General features: G+C 39.8%; 1 protein-coding gene and 1 pseudogene across 1 annotated transcript in view; one reads left to right on the plus strand and one right to left on the minus strand.

Moving 5' to 3' along the window:
* GDPD4 (glycerophosphodiester phosphodiesterase domain containing 4) overlaps positions 1-7,375 on the minus strand; it is a 92,595-nt gene extending 85,220 nt beyond the window's left edge. Inside the window, exon 1 of the mRNA XM_017533059.2 lies at positions 7,296-7,375. The gene's annotated coding sequence lies outside the window, so the exon portion shown is untranslated. The remainder of the gene's footprint in view (positions 1-7,295) is intronic.
* Positions 7,376-19,439: 12,064 nt separating this feature from the next.
* LOC119471929 lies at positions 19,440-19,941 on the plus strand (annotated as a pseudogene).
* The last annotated feature ends 1,865 nt before the right edge of the window (positions 19,942-21,806 follow it).

A 21,806-nucleotide genomic window follows, 5' to 3' on the forward strand; every position in this document is an offset into this window, starting at 1 on the left:
AAAAAAAAAAAAAAAAAAAATCAATAAACTTAATTAACCATATTATCAAACTAAAGAAGACAAACTACATGGCCATCTAAATAGATACATAAAACACTTTTGAGCAAATTCTAACTCCATTCCTGACAAAAACCCTCGGCACACTAGGAATAAAGGCAAATATGTCTTTATATAGAGAATATATTAAAAGCCAAGATCTAACTTCGCACTTAATGGTGAAAGACTGATTGCTTTCTAAAGGCTAAATGATTTTCCCTAAGATCAGAAACAAAGTAAAGATGTCTGTTATCACCAAAGCTGTTTAACATTGTACTGGCAGTGCTAGCCAGTGCAATAAGGCTAGAAAAAGAAATAAAAGGCATAAAGAATAGAAATAAATAAATAAAGCCCTATTTCCAGACAAGAAGATTATCTATGTAGAAAATCTCCAGAATTCTACAAAAAGGCTCTTAGAATTAATAAGTGAGTTTCACAAGGTAGAACCATATGCAAAAATCAAAAATTTTTATAGACTACAAATGAACAAATAGAAGGTAAAATTTTTAAATCACTATTTACATCATAAAACAGAAAAAGATGAGTGGGAAAATTGATGAAATCTGAATAATATCAGAAGTTTAGTTACCAGTAATGTACTAATGTTATCTTAGTTTTAACAAATAAACCATAGTAAAATGATAATGCTGGGGAAAACTGAAACTGGGTAAGAGTAAACAGGAACTGTCTGTATTATCTTTCTAAATTTTCTGTAAATCTAAAATTATTCCAAGATGAAACATGTATTTAAAAATTAAATTTAAGCCAGGCTCGGTAGCTCACATCTGTAATCCCAGCACTTTGGGAGGCTGAGGTGGGTGGATCACCTGAGGTCAGGAGTTCGAGACCAGCCTGGCCAACATCGTGAAACCCCATCTCTTCTAAAAATAGAAAAATTAGCTAGGCGTGGTGGTGTGAGTCTATAATCCCAGCTACTTGGGAAGCTAAGGCAGGAGAATTGCTTGAACCTAGGAGGTGGAGGTTGCAGTGAGCTGAGATTGCACCACTGCACTCCAGCCTGGGCTACAAGAGCAAGACTCCATCAAAAAAAACAAAAAATTAAATTAAAGTGATGATTTACAATAGCAACAAACATATACTTAGGTAGAAATCTAACAAAATATGTGCAGGATCTGTATGCTAAAAACTATAAGACACTGATAAATGAAATCAAAGACTCAAGTAAAGACTCACAGCAACACTGAGTCTTCTTATCTAAGTACTATGTTCTTGGATTAGAAGACTCAATATTGTTATAATCTCAATTCTTCCCAAACAGATCTACAGGTTCAACACAATTCCAATCAAAATCTCTGAGGACCTTTTTTGTAGAAATCAATAAGATGATTCTAAGATTTACATGGGAAGGCAAAGAAAATAGAATATCCAAAACAAGTTTGAGAAACAATGTATTTTGACTCAAACTACCTGAGTTCAAGACATAATATAAAGCCACAGTTATCAAGACAGTGTGGAATCAGCAAAAAGACAGACAGAGAGATGGTGAAACAGAATATGGGTTCCAGAAAAAGCCCCATATATATATGGTCAATTTATGTTTGACAGCATTACAAAGGACGGAGAAAGGACAGATTTTTTGACAAATGGTTCGGAACAACTGGATATTCATCTGCAAACAAATGAACCTCAATCCACAACTTTGCATTCTTTGTAAAAATTAAATGCATCACAGACCTAAATATAAAATCTAAAGCTGGCCATATGTGGCATCTCATGCTTGTAATCCCAGCACTTTGGGAGGCTGAGGCAGGAGGACCACTTGAGCCCAGGAGTTTGAGACCAGCCTCTGCAACATAGTGGGACCCCATTTCCATAGAAAATACAAAAATTAGCCAAATGTGGTGGCTCACACCTGCAGTTCCAGCTACTCAGAAGGCTGAGGCAAGAGGATCACTGAGTGGGGGAGGCTGAGGCTGCAGCAAGCAATGATGGTGCCACTATACTCCATTCTGGGTGATAGAATGAGACCCTATCTCTAAATGAATAAACAAATAAAACCTAAAGCTATAAAACTTATAGGAGAAAACAGAGACAAAATCTGTGTCCCTGCTTTAAGCAAAGATTTGTTAGGTATAACACCAAAAGCATAATCCATAAAAGAAAAAACAGATAAACTAGACTTCATCAATATTAATAACTTCTAGTCTTCCAAAAACATTCTTAAGAAATAAAAAGGCAGGCCACAGATTAGGAGAAAAACTGTCCTATATCTTGATGGTGGTGTGCTTACACAATTATACGCATTTGTCAAAACTTGCAGAATTATACACTAAATAAGGGTGAATTTTAGTGTATATAAATTCTATCTTAATTAGAAATTTCTTATATGATTTGATGTATAGATCTTGATTGGAACCCATGAAAAGACTTTTTGGGATAAATTGGTAGAAATTTGGATATTAACTTATTTACATTCAGTTAGTTTAGTAAATTATTGTTAATTTTAGGTGTGAAAATGATATGATTATGTAAAAAAACTCCTTCTTAAGAGTTTCACACAAATCATTTACAGGTAAGATGGATGGTGTCTGCAATTCACTTTCAAATACTTCATCTAAAAGATAAGGCAAATATTGGAAGAATGTTAACAATTATAAATATATGGGGTTATATTTTCCTATATATTTAAAATAGTTCATAATTTAAAGATGCTCTGAAGCCCCTTGCCTAGGTTTCAGATCCCAGCTTTGCCATATTCACCTGTGCAACTTTAGGCAAGTTATGAAAGCATTCTGTACTGCAGTTTTCTCATCTTTAAATGTGGATGATAATGGCATGCACCAATATGGTTTGTGGGGATTATTGATTGAATCAATATAAGTGAAGGACTTAGTTCTGGAAATATTGTAAACTGAATGTTGGCTTTCAATATAATGATTACTCTTATCCATTCAGCACACTTTGAGCACTAAAATGATCAAGCCTTAGGTTATGCATCAAGAGCAAAATGATGAATAAGTCAAAACTCCTATTATTGATAAGACTTAAATATAGTGGGAGAGATGTACATTAGCAATTGAGTATAATGTAATAACGTCTAGAATAAACATCTGTATGATGCACTAGGCAGCATGGAGAATACAGTGATTAACCCAGTCTTAGAGCATAAAGAAAGACATTTTGGAAGTTCAGGAGGGAGGTGAAAAAGACAGAGAAAATGAAGGCTACCTACAGTTTTTTGTTGCTGTTGTTTTGTTGTTTTTTTTAAAAAGCAGATTGAAATAAAAAGATCTTGGAGATTCAGTTTAAGAAAAGGAATTGGGCACATACATTTGCCTTCCATTTCCTTGCAAACCTCTTTAAGTGACACTGGAAAAGTATAATCAGGCCAGGCACAGTGGCTCATGCTTGTAATCCCAGCATTTTGGGAGACCAAGGTGTGCAGATAACCTGAGGTCAGAAGTTTGAGACCAGACTGGCCAACATAGTGAAACCCCATCTCTACTAAAAATACAAAAATTAGCCAGGCATGGTGGTGCACACTTGTAGTCCCAGCTACTCAGGAGGCTGAAGCAGGAGAATCGCTTGAACCTGGGAGGTGGAGGTTGTGATGAGCTGAGATTGCACCACTACACTCCAGCCTGGGCAACAGAGCGAGACTTTGTCTTAAAAAAAAAAAATCAGTGTTTAGTTCTTACACTGGCCTCATATGAAAACCAGGTCATTCCTCTCACCCAGAATATCACACATTCCCATCCTGGACCCTCCTTATGAGACAGGGGCCAGAGGTGGCAGTTGCTAGGCAACACTAACCACCCCACAGCTTCTCACCAGCCCCATGGAATACCATCAGCATCCTCAATATAAGAATTAGGTACTCCATCCCAATTAATTTGCCCAAAGAAAGAAGAAATCCCAAATGACTATCTCACCCTCGAAAGTAGTTACCTCACTTCCTTCAATTCCTTGCTCAAATGTCACCTTCTCAACAAGGTCAACCCTAACCACCTTATTTAATACTGCAACCTGTTCCCTCCTAAATCTCTACTGTGCTCTACTTTTTATTTTTTCTATAGAAAATAAAATATTGGCCAGGCGCAGTGGCTTATGTCTGTAATCCCAGCACTTGGGAGGCTGAGGTGAGTGGAGGATCATGAGGTCAGGAGATCAAGACCATCCTTGCTAACATGGTGAAACCTCATTTCTACTAAAAATACAAAAAATTATCCGGGCATGGTGGCACGCACCTGTAGTCCTAGCTACTCAGGAGGCTGAGGCAGGAGAATCACTTGAACCTGGGAGGCAGAGGTTGCAGTGAGCCGAGACCACGCACTGCACTCCAGCCTGGGCAACAGAGTGAGGCTCTGTCTCAAGAAAAAAAAAAGGAATATATTATATAATATATTTAATTTAGGATATTTACTGTTTGCTGTCTGTCTTTACCTCCTAAAGTGTGTGTTCCGTGGAAGATAAGGTCTTTTTTTTGTTCCCTGATGTATCCCTATTGGTATGGAGTAGGCACTCAATAAATGTCTGTCAAACAAATGAATGTGTTCTCATAAGCCAAATAATTGTGAAAAACACTGTATTCATTTCCTACTGATACTGTAACAAATTACCACAAACTTAGTGGCTTAAACAATGCACATTTATCATCTTATAGTTCTGGAGATAACTCCAAAATGAATTTCACTGGGTAGAAATCAAAGTGTTGGCAGTACTGTATTCCTTCTAGAGGCTCTAACAGAGAATCCATAAACTTGCTTTTTCCAGCTTCTTACAGGCTGCCTGCATTCCTTGACCTATGCCCCTTCCTCAGCTTCAAAATCAGCACTGTAGAATCTTCAAGTTTCTCTGTCTTCTGCTTCCATCATCACATCTCCTTCTCTCTGATTCTCTTGCCTACCTCTTTCAAGGATCCTTGTTAAGACACTGGGCTTACCTGGAGAATCCAGACAATCTCCCCATCTCAAGACTCTTAATCACATTTTCACAGTGCTTTTTACTATGTCAGGGCAAGACTCTGTGATTCACAGGATCTGACGATTAGAATTTGGACATCTTCAGGGTGATCGTAAGTCAGCCTACCAGAGTCACTTTCTAGGTGACCCTGGTCTTCCCCTTAAAGCCTAAAATAACAGATCCACAGAGCCAATAGAGAACTTGGAGATGATCTAGTTTCATAGTTTCAGTCAGAGCCAGTGCTCCCACTCAGGTCCTCATCCTCAGTATTTCCCCGGCATTCTAAATGATCTGTGTCCAGTCTTGTTCTTCCAAATTCACCCTCTATTCCAGAGTAATCTTAAATAAAGAGTATATTTTAAAATATATGCAATTTATTTTATCCAGTTATACATTAAACAAGCTTTTTGAAAAGCTAATAGAGGGGGAGTGTAGAATAAAACAAATGATCATTCCAAAAGAAAGCAAAATGAAGTTTAAAAAAGAATACAGGAAAACAAGTAGGAATAATAAATGCCAAATTTAAACCTAAATGCTCAAATTTTTTAAAACTGTCTAGCTGTTTAAAATAAAAACCTATTCAAGAGCTTCCTTTGCTGAGATTGAAAGTAAAAGAATGGAAAATGACATACCTTTTATATGCACCTTTTCATTGCCAGGTTAATGCCATATATCAACCAGAGACAAAGTATTAACCACATTTAACAATAAGAGTTTATTGCTTACACATCTGAGCTAGTGGGTTATCTGTTCTGCTGATCTGTTCTGCCTCAGCTAGAATGACTAGGATGACTTGGCTTTGCTTCATGTGTCACTCAACCAGGTTGACCTGAGTATGTTCTCATGGTGCTGGAAGTTATCCAAGAAAAGTCCCAAACGCATGTCCATTTCAACCCTCTGCCTCATGGGATGTCTATTCACACGGTTGAGCCCAAAGTCAAAAATCAGGGCAGGTCACCTCATGGCAGGTGGGCACAGTAAAGTTACACGGAACACAAAGAATGTAACTAAGGGAAGGGTGAAGAGTTGGAGTCAAATAATATAATCTACCTCTCTATATTACCAGCAAAGTTAACCTTGAGGTATCAAAGCATTATTAGAGACAAAGAGGGACATTTCATAGTGATGAAATTTTTTTTTTAATTTGCAATTTGTAGGTATTACCTAGTCTCTAAAGGAGAAATGGACAAATGCACAATCATGGTGGGAAATTAAGCACATCTTTAAAAAAAAGAACAGAATAAGCAGAAAAAAGGTCCGTAAGGATATAGATGACTATAAAACTTGATTTACAAACTAGTCTTAACATTTATAGAACACTGTACTCAACAAATGTAGAATGCACTTTTTTTTTTTCCAAATGGACATGGAACATTTATCAAAAATGATCATAACTGGTTTTAATAAACTTTAAAGAATTGACATCTTAAGAATATATCTTCTAACTACAGTGTAATTTAACTGGAAATCAGTAAGGAAAACATAACTAAAAAATTCCACATTTGGGAATTAAACACATTGATAAAAACCTAAGGATGGGTCAAAGAAAAATAATCACAAAGGAAATGAGAAAAATCTTTCAGTTGGTTAATGGCTAAACTGCATATATCTAGAACTTGGTGTGACTAATTGCAAATATTGGGGTGTCCAAACGCAGACGTTATGAACAAAAAGCTCTATGGGAGGATGGTAAGCTGCATGGATTACCGAATAAAAGGCAGCTTTTTCACCAGAGTAATTACCACCACCATTGTCTACATACCTGCACATACTTTACTTTGTGTCTACGCACCAGCCAGGGTAGCCAAGTTTACATGAAAATTCCTAATATTTAAGGTGAGACCAATAAACACTGTTTCCTTCCCAGACCTCTTCTCTGAATTCTACATTCATGTATCTGACAGTCTACTGAAAGCTCCATTTGGATTTCTCACAGGCACCTCAAAGGCAATTTGTCCAAAACGGAACTCTTGATGTTTTTTCTCTCTAAAATCCATCTCTCCTGCAATCTGTCCCATCTCAGTAAAGGACACTGCCATGCCCCTGCTCGTGAGGTCAAAACCCAGGGGCTGCCGGCCAGGACTGGGATAGTCGAAGCAGTCTTATTCCCTTCGCCATGCACAACTAGAAAACTAGAAAATACACGAAGCCGCTGCTGTCAGATACTGAACAGAAGGTCCAGGCCCGGGATCCTCCAGAGGGGAAACAAACGACCCGACGAGTGAGTGAACGCGTCAAAGGGCCTCAGGTTTGGCTGCCGACTAATGATACTAACAGAACCTCCTGTTTCTGATGCTGCTTACGTTGGAAGCAGGGAACTGGACACATTTACTTACGGAGACTTCCCAGTCCCAACCCAAATCCAAGCTTCACGCTTGAGGAGACCAACGTCTCTTAAGATGGAGGCCTGGCTGGAGGAGCAGCCCGAGGCAGGCCAGGTGGGAGGGCGTGGCCTAGCTGGGCTGTGGGCGTGGCCTAGCGGGCTGTGGGCGTGGCCAAGGGCACTCTGCCTGAGCAGGGCTGAAGCTAAGGCCAGATCCCCAGCCTTGGCTCAGAGCCCCACCTTTCAAATGTCCGGTAAGGTATGCTCCCTTTGTTTTTGGTTTGGTTTGTTTCTTACTGAAAGGACTTAACTGTAAGTTTAATCCTTGTTAATAATTTAGTTCAGGCATTACTGTAACTATTTTTTCTATCCCAGTTATTCATAAAATTGCCATATATATGGCAATTATATAGAGAGAGTATACATATAAATATGTATATGTAGATGCAATTATATATAGATGTATATGTATAAATATGTATACATCTATATATATTTATTTATTTATATATTTTTTAAGAGACAGAGTCTTGTTGCCTAGTCTGGGCTTCAAGCTTGGACTCAAGCAGCCTCCTGCCTCAACTTGAAGAGTAGCTGGGACTACAGCCATGTACCCACCACACCCAGGCTACCTCTTTATTTTATTCTTAATTACTTTTTCTGCCTTTTAAAATTTTTATGGGTGCGTAATAGGTATATTATCTATATACCTCATAGTAGGCATACATGAGATATTCTGATACAGGCATACAATTTGTGAGAATCACATCAGGAGGCCAGGCATGGTGGCTCATGCCTGTAATCCCAGCACTCTGGGAAGCTAAGGTGGGTGGATTGCCTGAGGTCAGGAGTTTGAGACCAGCTTGGCCAACATGATGAAACCCTGTCTTTACTAAAAATACAAAAAAATTAGCCAGGCACAGTGGCAGGCGCCTGTAATCCCAGCTTAATTTGGGAGGCTGAGACAGGAGAATGGCTTGAACCTGGGAGGCAGAGGTTGTAGTAAACCGAGATTGTGCCACTGCACTCCAGCAAAACTCCATCTCGAAAAAAAAAATCACATCATCTCAAGCATTTATTATTTCTTTGCATTATGAACGTTCCAATTATACTTAGTTATTTTTATATGTACAATAAATTATTGCTAACTGTAGTCACCCTATTGTGCTGTTAAACACTAGATCCTATTTATTCTGACTATATATTTGTTGTACCCTTTAACCATCCCCACTTTGCCTTACTTCTTTTAAACCCGTTTCAAACATTCAAAGGGTCACAGTGGGCCTGTTTTTGCTTTTGCTTGTTTGTTTGTTTCTGGCCATTTCTCCAACTGTGACCTCTTTCCTGAGCTCTAGATTTTTATCTTCAACTGCCAGCCACTGGTCTTCATCTGAATGTCCTGCTGCAGACACCTCAAACTCAGTAAACCCTAACTTAAATTCGTTATCTTTCCTTCATGTGTGCTCCATCTTCTATGGCTCTAAATCACTAAATGACAACATCTGAAACAGATGTCTCATCCTCAATTCCTCCTATTCCTTTGCAACCCCCCAACCCTCCACCTTACACAGAGTTACTAAATTCTGCTTATTAGATACTTCCTGTTTCTCCTAGTCATTGCCTTTTTGCATTTCAATGCCCACTAGGCCCTAATCATCTCAGTACATGCCAACCAGCTTAATATTGCTATGTTAAGATAGTTACTGCAGCAAACTCCCAAAGAGCCTCCCTGCTTCCAGATTACCTCTCCAAGGTAAGACCAACTGTTAATCTTTTAAAAATGCAAATCTGACTATGTCTAAAACACATTCCTAAATTTAAAGCTCCTTAAATGGGATCTCACCTTTCTCTCCAGCCTCATCTTGCCCCAACTTTCCTCCACCCCCAATTACACTGAAGCTCCAGCAAAGCAAACCTCTTGTTCTACTCCCTGCACCATTCTGTATGTCTATTCATGCTGTCCATACTGCCAGGTTTACACATTCCCAACTTTGACCTGGCTAACACTCCTTCTCTCGGTGTGAGGCGCAACTCAGGAAGCCTTCTTTGTTTATCCTTACCCCTATTTCTCACCACCAGGCTTGATTAACTACCTTCTCCTGTGTGTTCTGTATATCCCTCCAAAGAAACCTCTTATTACTGTACTACCACATTGAATATAATTGGCTATTTTGTTTTGCTAATGTTTTAGTTTCTGCTTCCCCCTTCTAATTGTAATCTACCTGCAGGAGAGACAATATCTAACTTGTGTCTTTTGCTTGGCACATGTCAGTCAATCGGTTGGTTACTTAAATAGCCAGAAGCTACAGACCCATCAACCCTTAAAGTGTATTAGGCAGTTAGGCTGCATCTTTTCTGACCCAGCTGAATTCTCTGGAGTGTGACTCCCAGTAACCAATTAGGAGGATCTGGTAATATCCTGAAGAGAAATTGTTAGCTTGGATGATGGGTCGGTGATAGAGTAGAGGGAGAGGAGTCGATTGAACCTTGAGATATTTACCCTCTCCCTTCTAAGTTCCATTCTGAACCCTAGCTTAACCCTTGACATAACAGTACTAAACTGTTGGCACCCACTCAGTGCCAATCAAGGGATTAAACAGTCTTTTGTGATAGGAAGATTTTTTTTTTGAAACTCCATTCTGATTGCTTCTTGAGAGACTTTCCCTCATCTCTTATCAACAGAGAGTGAAACAAGCTCTGATGGTTGGTCCCAAGTTTGAGCAAATACAAGCCTGATCCTGTTATTCCTGGTTTTAAAGGTATATCAAAAAGCAAGGCAAACAAAACCAAAACAGGCAAAACAGAATATAAAAAAGGGTACCAAAGAGTTTATCAAATAAGTCGAATTATAACATTCTTATTTCAAAAAGCATATAAGTGTTCAATTAATCTCTGTAGGAGGCTTCAACCCTGGCTGTTAAAAATCAGTAATGAAGGTAGGCTTGAGGACCTGATGTGGTGTCTTGAAAACCACAGGTTCCCACCAATATCTGGGAAAGATTTTCTCCCCAGCTTTATTGTCCCAACAGCCAACAGAACTGACTCAATTTTGTAGGCTCATTATTCAGCTAATTAAATGGTCCTTTTGCACTAAATATTGTTTAAAGTCTTGTGGGTTTTGTCTAATCCTGGGCAAAAAGTGTAATGAACTCTAATAAGATTGTGTTAGGACTCAGTTTAAAAAAAAAAAAAAAGCTCTTTCAAAACTGCAAACTGAAAGTAAGCTAGTCATTTCTTCAAAACTCCTGCTTCAGTCTGGAGAGTAGGGTCTCTTAGTCTAATAGTTTTCATAAGAAGCAAACCAACTTCAGGTAAAGGGTTTCTTAGTGATCATTGTTACACTATCATCATATGGAGAATTCTGCGAAAAGTAACATAAGAGAGTTTGCAATTTGCTGTAGTCCATAAGGCCTATTTCAAATATTTTGCAAACATGTATTCACACACACACACATCCCATTTGCTCTTTAAACATCTAAAATGGCACATGTTCACCTAGGCCTTTGTGTATAGGAGAGGCTTCTTAGTAATGTTTTAAAAACACAGCCAATCCAACTTTCGCTGCAGCCTGAAGCCTAGGCAGTAGTTATCCTATCCTTTGTAACTTTCTCATTATTATTATTATTTTGAGTTGGAATCTAGCTCTTGTAGCCCAGGCTGTAGTGCAATGGCATGATGTTGGCTCACTGCAACGTCCGCCTCCCGCGTTCAAGTGATTCTCCTGCCTCAGCTTCCCGAGTAGCTGGGATTACAGGCAGGCACCACCATGCCCAGCTAATTTTGTATTTTTAGTAGAGACAGGGTTTCTCAATGTTGATCAGGCTGGTCTCGAACTCCCGATCTCAGGTGATCCACCCACCTCAGTCTCCCAAAGTGCTGATTACAGGCTTGAGCCACCGTTCCAGGCCACTTTCTCATTATTATAAGAGCAATTTTATCACTGAGTCCTTGGATTGCAGAATGGATAGTTGAGGGTTTTTGTTGTTCTTGTGTTTGTTTTTGAGTCAGAGTCTCCCTCTGTTAGCCAGGCTGGAGTGCAGTGGCACAATATTGGCTCACTGCAACCTCTGCCTCCCAGGTTCAAGCAATTCTCCTGCTTCAGCCTCCCAAATAGCTGGGATTACAGGTGCCCAGCATCATACCCAGCTAATTTTTGTTTTTTTGAGACGGAGTCTTGCTCTGTCACCAGGCTGGAGTGTGCAATCTCGGCTCACTGCAACCTCTGCCTCCTAGGTTCAAGCGATTCTTCCGCCTCAGCCTCCCGAGTAGCTGGGACCACAGGCGTGTGCCACCACACCCAGCTAATTTTTTTGTAGTTTTAGTAGAGACGGGGTTTCACCGTGTTGGCCAGGATGGTCTCAATCTCTTGGACCTCGTGATCCACCCGCCTCGGCCTCCCAAAGTGCTGGGATTATAGGCATGAGCCCCCGCACCCGGCCTGTATTTTTAATAGAGACAGGGTTTAATCACGTTGGGCAGGCTGGTCTTTAATTCCTGAGCTCAGGTGATTCACCCGCCTCAGCCTCCCAAAGTGCTTCGATTATAGGAGTGAGCTACTGCACCCGGCCTAGTCAAGGGTTGTTTTAAGAGGCAGTTATCTAAATCTACACAATGATAAAAGTGACATAAAGAAAGGGATAAACTCAGGACCTGTGGAAGCATATGTCACCTCACTGTTGGGTGCCAGCTTCTGATTTCTCTTTCTTGGCAGCATCTGAAGTTTGCCAGACCCTAGTCAACAGGGCACCAGTAGTGTAAAACCCAAAGTTTGGACATTATCTTTGTCAAATGCATATATTCTTGTTTCAAGGAGTGTCCCTTTTACTAAAAGTAATGAATCTCCTTTTAAGTGAAAGGTCATTGAAATTAATACATTTGCTTTTAACATACTCATGATGAAGAAGAGTTGAAATACAAGCTGAAAGAGATAATATTAGGTGCTTAATCCCTCAGCAGCTTGAAAGGAAGAAAAAAGAGGTCCAGGTTTTCGAACAAAGTACCCTCAAGCAACTTCAAATGGATACAAGTTTTTAAAAATCAGTGTTTGGGCCAGGCATGGTGGCTCACGCCTGTAATCTCAGCACTTTGAGAGGCCAAGGCAGGTGGATCACTTGAGGTCAGGAGCTCGAGACCAGCCTGGCCAATCTGGTGAAACCCTGTCTCTACTAAAAATACAAAAAAATAAGTTAGGCATGGTGGCGGACACCTGTAATCCCAGCTACTAGGGAGGCTGAGGCAGAAGAATCACTTGAACCCAGGAGGCAGAGGTTGCAGTCAGCCGAGATCGCACCATTGCACTCTAGCCTGGGCGACAGAGCCAGACTCTGTTTAAAAAAAAAAAAAAAAAAAAAATCAGTGTTTGATTCTGTGGACCAGAAACTAGTTATTGACTAAGAGGTTTAAGCACAACTCAGACTCCCAGTTATTGGTTCTCCTTTAAAACCTTCCTTTTAGTGCCAGTGAAAGAGTCAGAGTTGTCATAGTCTGCTGACAAACCAGGTAATTTCAAGCATTCTAAAATAGAACTGTGTTTGCCATGTGCCAGGGAATATATTAAATGCTTTGCATACATTACTGTTTCCTCAGAACCACAAAAGTAGATACTGTTTTGTTTTGAGACAGGGTCCTGCTATGTGACCTCGGCTGGTCTTGAACTCCTGAGCGCAAGCAATCCTCCCACCTCAGCCTCCCCAGTAGCTGGGATTACAGGTGCTTATCACCATGTCTGACTCTGGTGCTATTATTATACTCACTTTACAGATCTGAAAACTGGAGCTCAGAAGCTTCTCCAAGGTCACAAACACTGTGACAGAGTCAAATTTAAACACAGCACACTTGATTGCAATTACACTATACTGCATTGTTTCCTGTAGACCTTTGGTGTCCAGTAATGTAGCTACTAGCCACATAATGGACTAGTAATATAGCTACCAGTTAAGTAGCTAATATATTAGCTATTTAAATTTAAATTAATAAGAAGTAAATAAAATTCAAAATTCAGTTCCTTAGTCACTAGCCACAATTCAAGTGCTTAATAGCCACATGGGGCTAGTGGCTTCCATACTGGACAATGCAGATATAGAATCCGTTATTGCAGAAAGTGTATTGTACAGTGCTGGTCCAGGGTCATAAGTAACTGGGATATTCTCTCTTTCTCTGTCCTGATAATGCAAACAACACAAATTATTTTGGTACTTTGACAGAAAGTTTGACTGCAAATGTAAGCTTAAGTATAGCAATACCTTAATCCTTGTGATCAACATATTCATGCTCATCTTTTTCTTGGTCCTGATTTTCTACCTGTATTTACTTGTTATTGTTTCATTGTAGATATGCTTGTTATAGGTTTTCTTAAATCCTTTGTAGAAAAGGCAAAACATAAATATAAATAAATAAAAATCAGGACACATGGTTTGATTTTGTGTGACTTCCTTAGTATAAGATACAGACTAGAACATATGAGCCAACTATATGCTGTCCATAAGAAACTCATTGCATAATAATATAGACAGATTGAAAGTAAATAGATGAAGAAAGTTATATATGTAAACATAAATTTAAAAAAGCAGAAAAGGTGACATTAATCTCAGATAAATTGGGCTTCAGAGCAAAGAAAATTATAAGAAACATAGAAAGACATCATATAATGATAAAAAGGTCAGTCCACTAAGAAGATGCAGCAACCCTAAATATGTGTACAATGAACAATAAAATTGCAAAAAATACGTATAGAATTGAAAGTAGAAATAGACAAATCCACAGTAATAGTTCAAGTCTTCAACACTCATCTTTCAACAATTGATAGAACAAGGAAACAGAAAATCAAGCAATATATAGAAAAACAGAACATCAACCAACAAGATCTAATTAATAGTTATGGAACATCCTTCCCAACAACATCAGTGTGTAGGTTCTTTTTAAGTGCTAATGGAACGTGTACAAGATATATCATATTCTGAGCCTTCAATTGAACTTCAACAAATTTGATTTAAATCATACAATGTATTTTCTGACCATAGAATCAAACTAGAAATCATAACAGAAAGATAACAGAAAAATCTACAAACATTAGGGAACTAAACAACACAGTTCTAATAATATAGAGGTCAAAGAACAAGTCTCAGTATAAACTTTAAAAATATATGGAACTGAATGAAAGTGAATACAACATGAAATTTGTGGGACTCATCTAAGGTTATGTTGAGATTGAATTTTATAGGATTAAATGCATACATTAGAAAAGGAGACAATCTCAAATCAATAATATGCTTCTACCTCAAGAACCTAGAAAAAGAAGAGCAAAATAAAGCTAAAGCAAGTAGAAGGAAAGAAATAAGGAAGGGGTGGGGGAAAGGGGACCATGGGTATGGCTATGAAAGTGCAAGATGAGGGATCCTCATGGTGATGGAGATGTTCTGAATCTTGGCTGTATCTTAAGATATTGTACTATGGTTTTGCAAGATGCTGCTATTGGAGGAAACTGTTAAAGCATTACCATTAAAGAAACTACCTTTGGTGGGAGATCTCTCTGTTATTTCTTACAACTGCATGTGAACCTACAAGTTATCGAAAAATAAAAAGTTGAATTTAGCAAACAACAAAGTAGAGCTTACAACACATAGGTAAAAAGGATCAATTATCCAAAATATATAAAGAATTTTAACCAAAAAATACACACAAAAAGGTAACAATAGAAACAATGAGGAAAATATTTGAAATGGCACTTTACAAATGAGTAAAAGCACAATGAAATACTATTAATATTATACACACATTAGATTGGTTATAATCAAACAGTTTAACAGTATCAAGTGTTAGCAAGGATGTTGAGCAAGGTATCCTCCCACACTAGTGACACCTGTAAATTGGTACAATCCCTTTGGGAAACCCTTAGTCATTATCTTCAAAGTTGGCGAGATATACACCTGTGATGATTCAGTAATTCCACACCCAAGATCTCTGTCTTAGTTGGATTTTGTGTTGCTATCAAGGCATATCTGAAGCTGGGTAATTTCTAAAGGAAAAACAAAACAAAACAGTGTATTTGGTTCTTGGTTCTGCAGGCTGTACCAGAAGCATGGCACCAGCATCTGCTTCTGTGGAGGGCTTCAGGCTGCCTCCACTCACAGTGGAAGGGGATGGGGAGAAGACACACACAGAGATCACATGGCCAGAGCCAGAAAGCAAGAGAGGGAAGAGGAAGGTGCCAGGCTTTTTTAAACAACCAGTTCCCATGGGAACTAAAAGTGAGAACTCATTTAGTCCCACCAGAATGAGACCAAGCCATTCACGAGGGATCCACCCCCATGATCAAAACACCTTTCCCCAGGCTCCACCTCCAACATTGGGATCACATTTCAACATGAGACTTGTTGAGGCCAAACAAACAATATCCAAACCACAGCATTCTCCTAGATATAAATTTGTGCTTATAATACATCAGGATAAATATACGACAACCTTCATAGCAGCATTGTTTGTCATAGCCTCAAACAGGAAACAACCCGAATGTTTATCAACAGAAGAATGCAAAATATCAACATATTCGTATAATTGAATAACATGGAGCAAACAAAGCCAAAAGATGAGACAGCACACATAGTGGGCTTTCTAGAATAGCATTGAAGGAAACCAACATATTTCTCCCCAAAATATTGAGAATTGTTAAAGACACTGAAAACACAGAGGAACACTCTGTCTCAGCTTCTACTGGCCTGATGGCAGAACATAAATCTTTCCTTACAATAAACAGCACTTGCTTATCTGCCCAGAGAGGGCACCAGCAGGCACCACAGAAACCTGGGAACAGATTTTGCTGCTTTCCCACGTTTTCACACCTCTTAAAAGACAACTGTGCTCTCCTTTGTCTTGCCATTATGGGATTTTTTACTCTTTGTTAAAATGCTATTTAAACAAGGCTCCTAAGCCACTGCCTTGAGAAAGATACTTTTTGGAACTGAGCCCTCTCCCATATGATGTCAGCACATGTCAAACTTCTGCTGGTTTTTCTCTTGTAAATCTGACTTTGGTTTTAAGGAGAATGTCTCAACTAAGACTTTATATGGGGGGCCAGGTGCAGTGGCTCACACCTGTAATCTCAGCACTTTGGGAAGCCAAGGCGGGTAAATCACAAGGTCAGGAGTTCGAGACCAGCCTGGCCAATACAGTGAAATCCTGTCTCTAGTAAAAATACAAAACATTAGCCAGGCATGGTGGCACAGGCCTGTAATCCCAGCTACTCCAGAGGCTGAGGCAGGAGAATTGCTTGAACCCTGGAGGTGGAGGTTACAATGAGCAGAGATCATGCCATTACACTCCAGCCCAGGGCCACAGTGCAAGACTCCGTCTAAAAAAAAAAAAGAATTTATATGGGTACAAAAAAGAATTATATTATCTTCCCTTCAACATGTATTGGGTCAGTAGCAGGTGTGGAGATCCGCTGTAGCCCATTCCATTTGGAGTCAGCACATAGGAATGAAAGAGAGCCTGGTCCTTGTGTGAATATGATGGTGTAGTGTCTCCTCATTCACCAAGCCCCTAAATGTCAGTGAGGAAGGCTATTCCTTCATGTTTTTGAGTAAAAGGTGAAACATTAAAGAATGGCTGGCCTGACAAGGGCAGCAATCCAACAGATACATGATGTGGCTGGTAGAACCATGGCTTCTGGTCTGTTCCACAGCTTCATTTATTAGGAGTGCACAGGCTCTCTCCTGACAATATAAGGGGCAAAAGTCCATGTCTTGTTATGGCAGACAAGTGGCCTGGTCAGCATTCTAGTAGGATCAATTGCCTTAAGCATTTGGCTGTAGCCAGTTTCCATGGAGCTTGAAGGCCAACTCCTTTTCTGGGAGGCCAGCCTGCAGGGAAGGCCCAAGTTAACTGTATTTCTCCACCACTGCAGTTCTCCACCTCCAATCTCTACGTGGCTTCTATGCATCATACCCTGTTCCATCAGTAATATATGCTACTTCAACCTATAGGCAACTATAAAGAATGGTTAATACAGCAACTATGGCAGTGGTTCTCAAACTTGAGCTATATCAGAAACACCTTGAGGGCCTATTAAAACACAGACTGCAGATCCACAGAGGGCCCTGAGAATTAGCATTTTTAAAGAGTTCCCAGTTGATGCTAATGTTGCTGGTCCAGGAACCACACTTTGAAAGTCACTGGAACAGGGAAAGCCATGAATAGTCCTACCTTAAATCAAGGGCTAAAGGAGCCCAGACTCAGCCAAGAGAAGAGGAGTAAATTAGATAACCATATGCCTTTTCCTATATATGGAATGCTGATTATTTTACTTACTGGTAATCATGATCCATAAACAATAAGATGTGTAGATTAGGACACAGACCACCCTTTGGCTGTCAGATTATAAAGATCAATTCTGTGGTCTAAATCCACTTTGGTTAAAATAATAACATTAATAGCAACAGCAATAATAAATAAAAATAAAACCACCCTGGTTAAGTAGTCCGGGCTAATCCACTGGGTGGCTAGAGTGGTCCCATTAGCTATGTAGCCTAGAATGACTGGCAGATTTGCTATTACTGTCTTTTTTTTTTTTTTTTGAGACGGAGTTTCACTCATGTTACCCAGGCTGGAGTGCAATGGCACGATCTCGGCTCATCGCAACCTCCGCCTCCTGGGTTCAGGCAATTCTCCTGCCTCAGCCTCCTGAGTAGCTGGGATTACATATTACTGTCTTTAGTTTCAATTATTCCCAACCAAGAATACGACCACACTGTCTCCTAGTCCTCCTCCCTGACTGGCAACTGGGAAGTTTTCTCCTTCATATCTAGGCCAGATTGTGGCTGTGGGAGCCTGGGGATCCCAGAAAATATGAAACAACTGAGTGTTCATCTCAGGGTTGCAGGTCTTGGTCCCTGGAGGGAAACAAGTGAAGTCCATTTGACCACACAGGAAAAAAACCTAGGAGAGATGCACTGTCCAGTCCAAAGTCGTGTATGTGCACATGCATGCATGCACTTCCTGGAGTAAAGACAACCATCATGGTTACAGGGCTTGGATAGGGGCTAACCAAGGCCTGTTGGATTGCTTACAAGCCTTTCTCAATGACCAGGAATTCTGTGCCATCCCAAGAGGAAGAGGACGAGCTGGACATTGAGACCTGAGTCCACTGTTTCACAGGCAGGTGGAAACTGGGTAGTGTAATGTAATTCAACAGAGTAGGATAGGAAGCTGGAAGTAGTAAAATGTTATGAAACACTAGAATGTTTCCAGCCCTCCCTGTTGCATGTAGTAACTGACAGCTGATCCAGTATTGTGACAGATTAGCAAAGGAGCCACTGCCAGCTGATCAGAGATGCCTGGAAGAATTTGGGATGGCCTGAGTGACAATCCTCCCAGAGGGATCCAAGTACAAGATAGTGCGTCTTCTCTCCACATATCTCCTGCAATTTCAGGTGTTTCCTTATTTTTGGCGAGGGGTTTCTTCTGAAAAAATCTGTAACATCTGGCCCAGTACAGTCACCTACAGGAGCAGCCCCATCACCCCCAATCTTCTTCTCATATGGTCCCTTAGTAGTTGGACTGCATTTACTTGCACCTAAGGGTGAGGACAAGCTAGCACAGTGCCCATGTGGCAAGGTATATAATAACATTAAATGCAGGATAAAGGTGTTAGTGTGACCTCAGATGGATGGGCTACCACTAGATAGCCATGAGACAGCAGTGCCTTCAGGGTGCTGTCTGCCCACTCTTGGTATAGGGCACTGTGCAGAATTCCCAACTACCAAAGGGAATCAAGGTAGGAAAAAAAAAGTGCAAAGATGTGGAAAGGAATATCTAGGTTCAGGTCTCTGCAGTGCAGTTGTACTACTCCAGTTATTTTCTCATCCCCTAACTCCTGAGTCCAGATGGAATCTTGCAGGGTGTGCTGGGAAGAATTCTCAGATGACCCACCAACATTCCCAGCTGTTGGTGTACACATACCTTCTCCCAGTTATTCAATCTAGGTACTGTGGTGAAGGAGTTTCACAGATGTAATTTAGTTCCCCAATCAGTTGACCTAGAAATAGGGATTATCTAGGCACGCCTGACTAATCACATGAGCCCTTTAAAAGTTTTCTCTGGCTTTCTGAGTCTCTGGCCCGCAGGCATCGGGTCTAAGTAGGGCTCTCTGCTCTAAGGGTTCATGGCCCACTGCTCCCTCGCTGTCCCTGCCGCCACCGTCCATGCTCTGCCTTGTAAAGAAGGTGGTGGGTTGGAACATGCTATCACTGCTGGTGTATGCGGGGCCCTGTTCATCAGGTACTGCATCTACTTCGACCGCAAAAGATGAAGTGACCCCAACTTCAAGAACAGTCTTTGAGAACCAAGAAAGAAACAGAAGCTTGCCAAGGAGAGAGCTGGGCTTTCCAAGTTACCTGACCTTAAAGATGCTGAAGCTGTTCAGAAATTCTTCCTTAAATAAGTACAGTTTGGTGAAGAGTTACTAGCTCAAGGTGAATATGAGAAGGGTGTAGACAATCTGACAAGTGCAATTGCTGTGAGTGGACAGCCACAGCAGTTACTGCGAGTCTTACAGCAAACTCTTCCACCACCAGTGCACCAGTGTTCCAGATGCTATTCACTAAGCTCCCAACAATTAGAGAATTTTAAGTGCGCAGAGCTTGGCTGAAGATGATGTGGAATGAGAAACAAATGTCAACATAATAAAATCTCAGTTAAAAATATTTTTAAAATTATTAATAATTGAGCAGCTCTGGGGGAATAAGAGCAAATATGCTTTTTATGAACTACTCTGAAATCTACCAGAGTTAATGTTTACTTTGTGTAGATCCATTTGTCTATTTTATTTATTTTTCCCAGTGAAAAGTGTATTTTGATAGAGAACTTTTCATTTTATAAATACATTATGAGCTATTGAAATATAATGGATTTTGTTTACTCCTGAAACATAGTTAAACTGTACATATGACATGGCTTATGTTAAAAATAAAGTTCTCAGTTTTGAAAGATAAGCAAAAAAAAAAAAAAAAACAAGAAAGTATAGGAGAAACTGAAAAATGTACACTTTTTTGGCTTGTACATTTTGCTGTAAATCCAGAAATTATCTGATAGGCTTGATTGTGTTTGTGAAAACTGAGCATTAAAGTTTTTTAGTGATCATTTCTTTCCATTTAATCTCTTAGACATAAATACATAAGGTGTGCTGCTGTGCTGTGCTAACAACTTCATTCTCTTTCTGTGTATCAGTCTTGAAATGTTTTGTGTAAATCAGTGGGCTTAATGTGTTCTGGGTGTTTATCTCCTTGTATTTTAAATATATATAGTTGCAAATAGCACCAGGAAGTAGATCTATGTACACCCCTAATCTAGCCTTGTGAGCTTTGCCAGTAGATGTGTGTTCACTTTTCGAAAATTCCATTTGTTACATGAGAGAATGTGTCTGCTGATCACTGAAGTATTCCTTTCAGCGTCTGATTCACTGGGTTCCATTGAGCATATTAAAATCCACCTTAACCTAAGGTATGTATGTGGGCAACCAGGCCTTGCATTTTTTTATATTCTGAATTTTGCATGCTTGCCTGACTTAGTATTTCTGAATTGATATTTTTTTTTAAAAAAATGGTGTAACTATCTTGTTGATTTTCACTGAAATGATATGGTTCTGTCACTTCTCTGTAAATTAACCTGAAATTTTTAAGGTAACTGGGGTGATCTGCTTGTAAAAATGTTTGTTGCCTTTTACTTTTATCTTCAGTGTACCTCCTTAATCCTACTTCAACTTGATTAATTCATCTTATTAAATGATGAGAGTAAGTTGCAACCTGGTGACTGAAGACTTGAAAAGAATGGAGCAGGTGGGACCTCTTATTCTCAAATGGTGACATATTCTCCATAGTCACAGATTCTGTTTCAGAACTGAGTAAGGACCCTTGGTACTTGGGGGCATCTGTTGAACTGAGTAACATTTCTCATTGTAAAGATTACCTTTATTCTGTCTAAAAGTCTGTGGGAGATCTCAAAGACTTTTCCTATGTACTAGGCATTTTATTTTGGTTTACTTACAAATTTTTTTTTTTTTTGAGGTGGAGTTTCACTCTTGTTGCCACCTGGAGTACAGTCTGGAGTACAATGGTGCGATCTCGGCTCACTGCAACCTCTGCCTCCCAGGTTCAAGCGATTCTCCTGCCTCAGTCTCCTGAGTAGCTGGGATTACAGGCGCCTGCCACCATGCCCAGCTAATTTTGTATTTTTAGTAGAGAAGGGGTTTCTCCATGTTGGTCAGGCTGGTCTTGAACTCCCGACCTCAGGTGATCCGCCCACTTTGGCCTCCCAAAGTGCTGGGAATACAGGCATGAACCACTGTGCTCCCCTACAACTCTTCTTAATCATTAACCTCTGGTTTTTTGTGGTGTAGTGGAAGTAGAAACAGTTTTAGTTTCTGCCTCTGATTAGCTTCACAGCCTTGAGCAAGTCACATTTTATCTCTGAACTTACATCTACTATTAGACTAGGTAACGCATTTGAGGACTTTTCTCATGTATCTTGAGAG

Source organism: Cebus imitator, unplaced genomic scaffold (assembly GCF_001604975.1).
Source record: "Cebus imitator isolate Cc_AM_T3 unplaced genomic scaffold, Cebus_imitator-1.0 Scaffold79, whole genome shotgun sequence".
Classification (NCBI taxonomy): Eukaryota; Metazoa; Chordata; class Mammalia; order Primates; family Cebidae; genus Cebus; species Cebus imitator.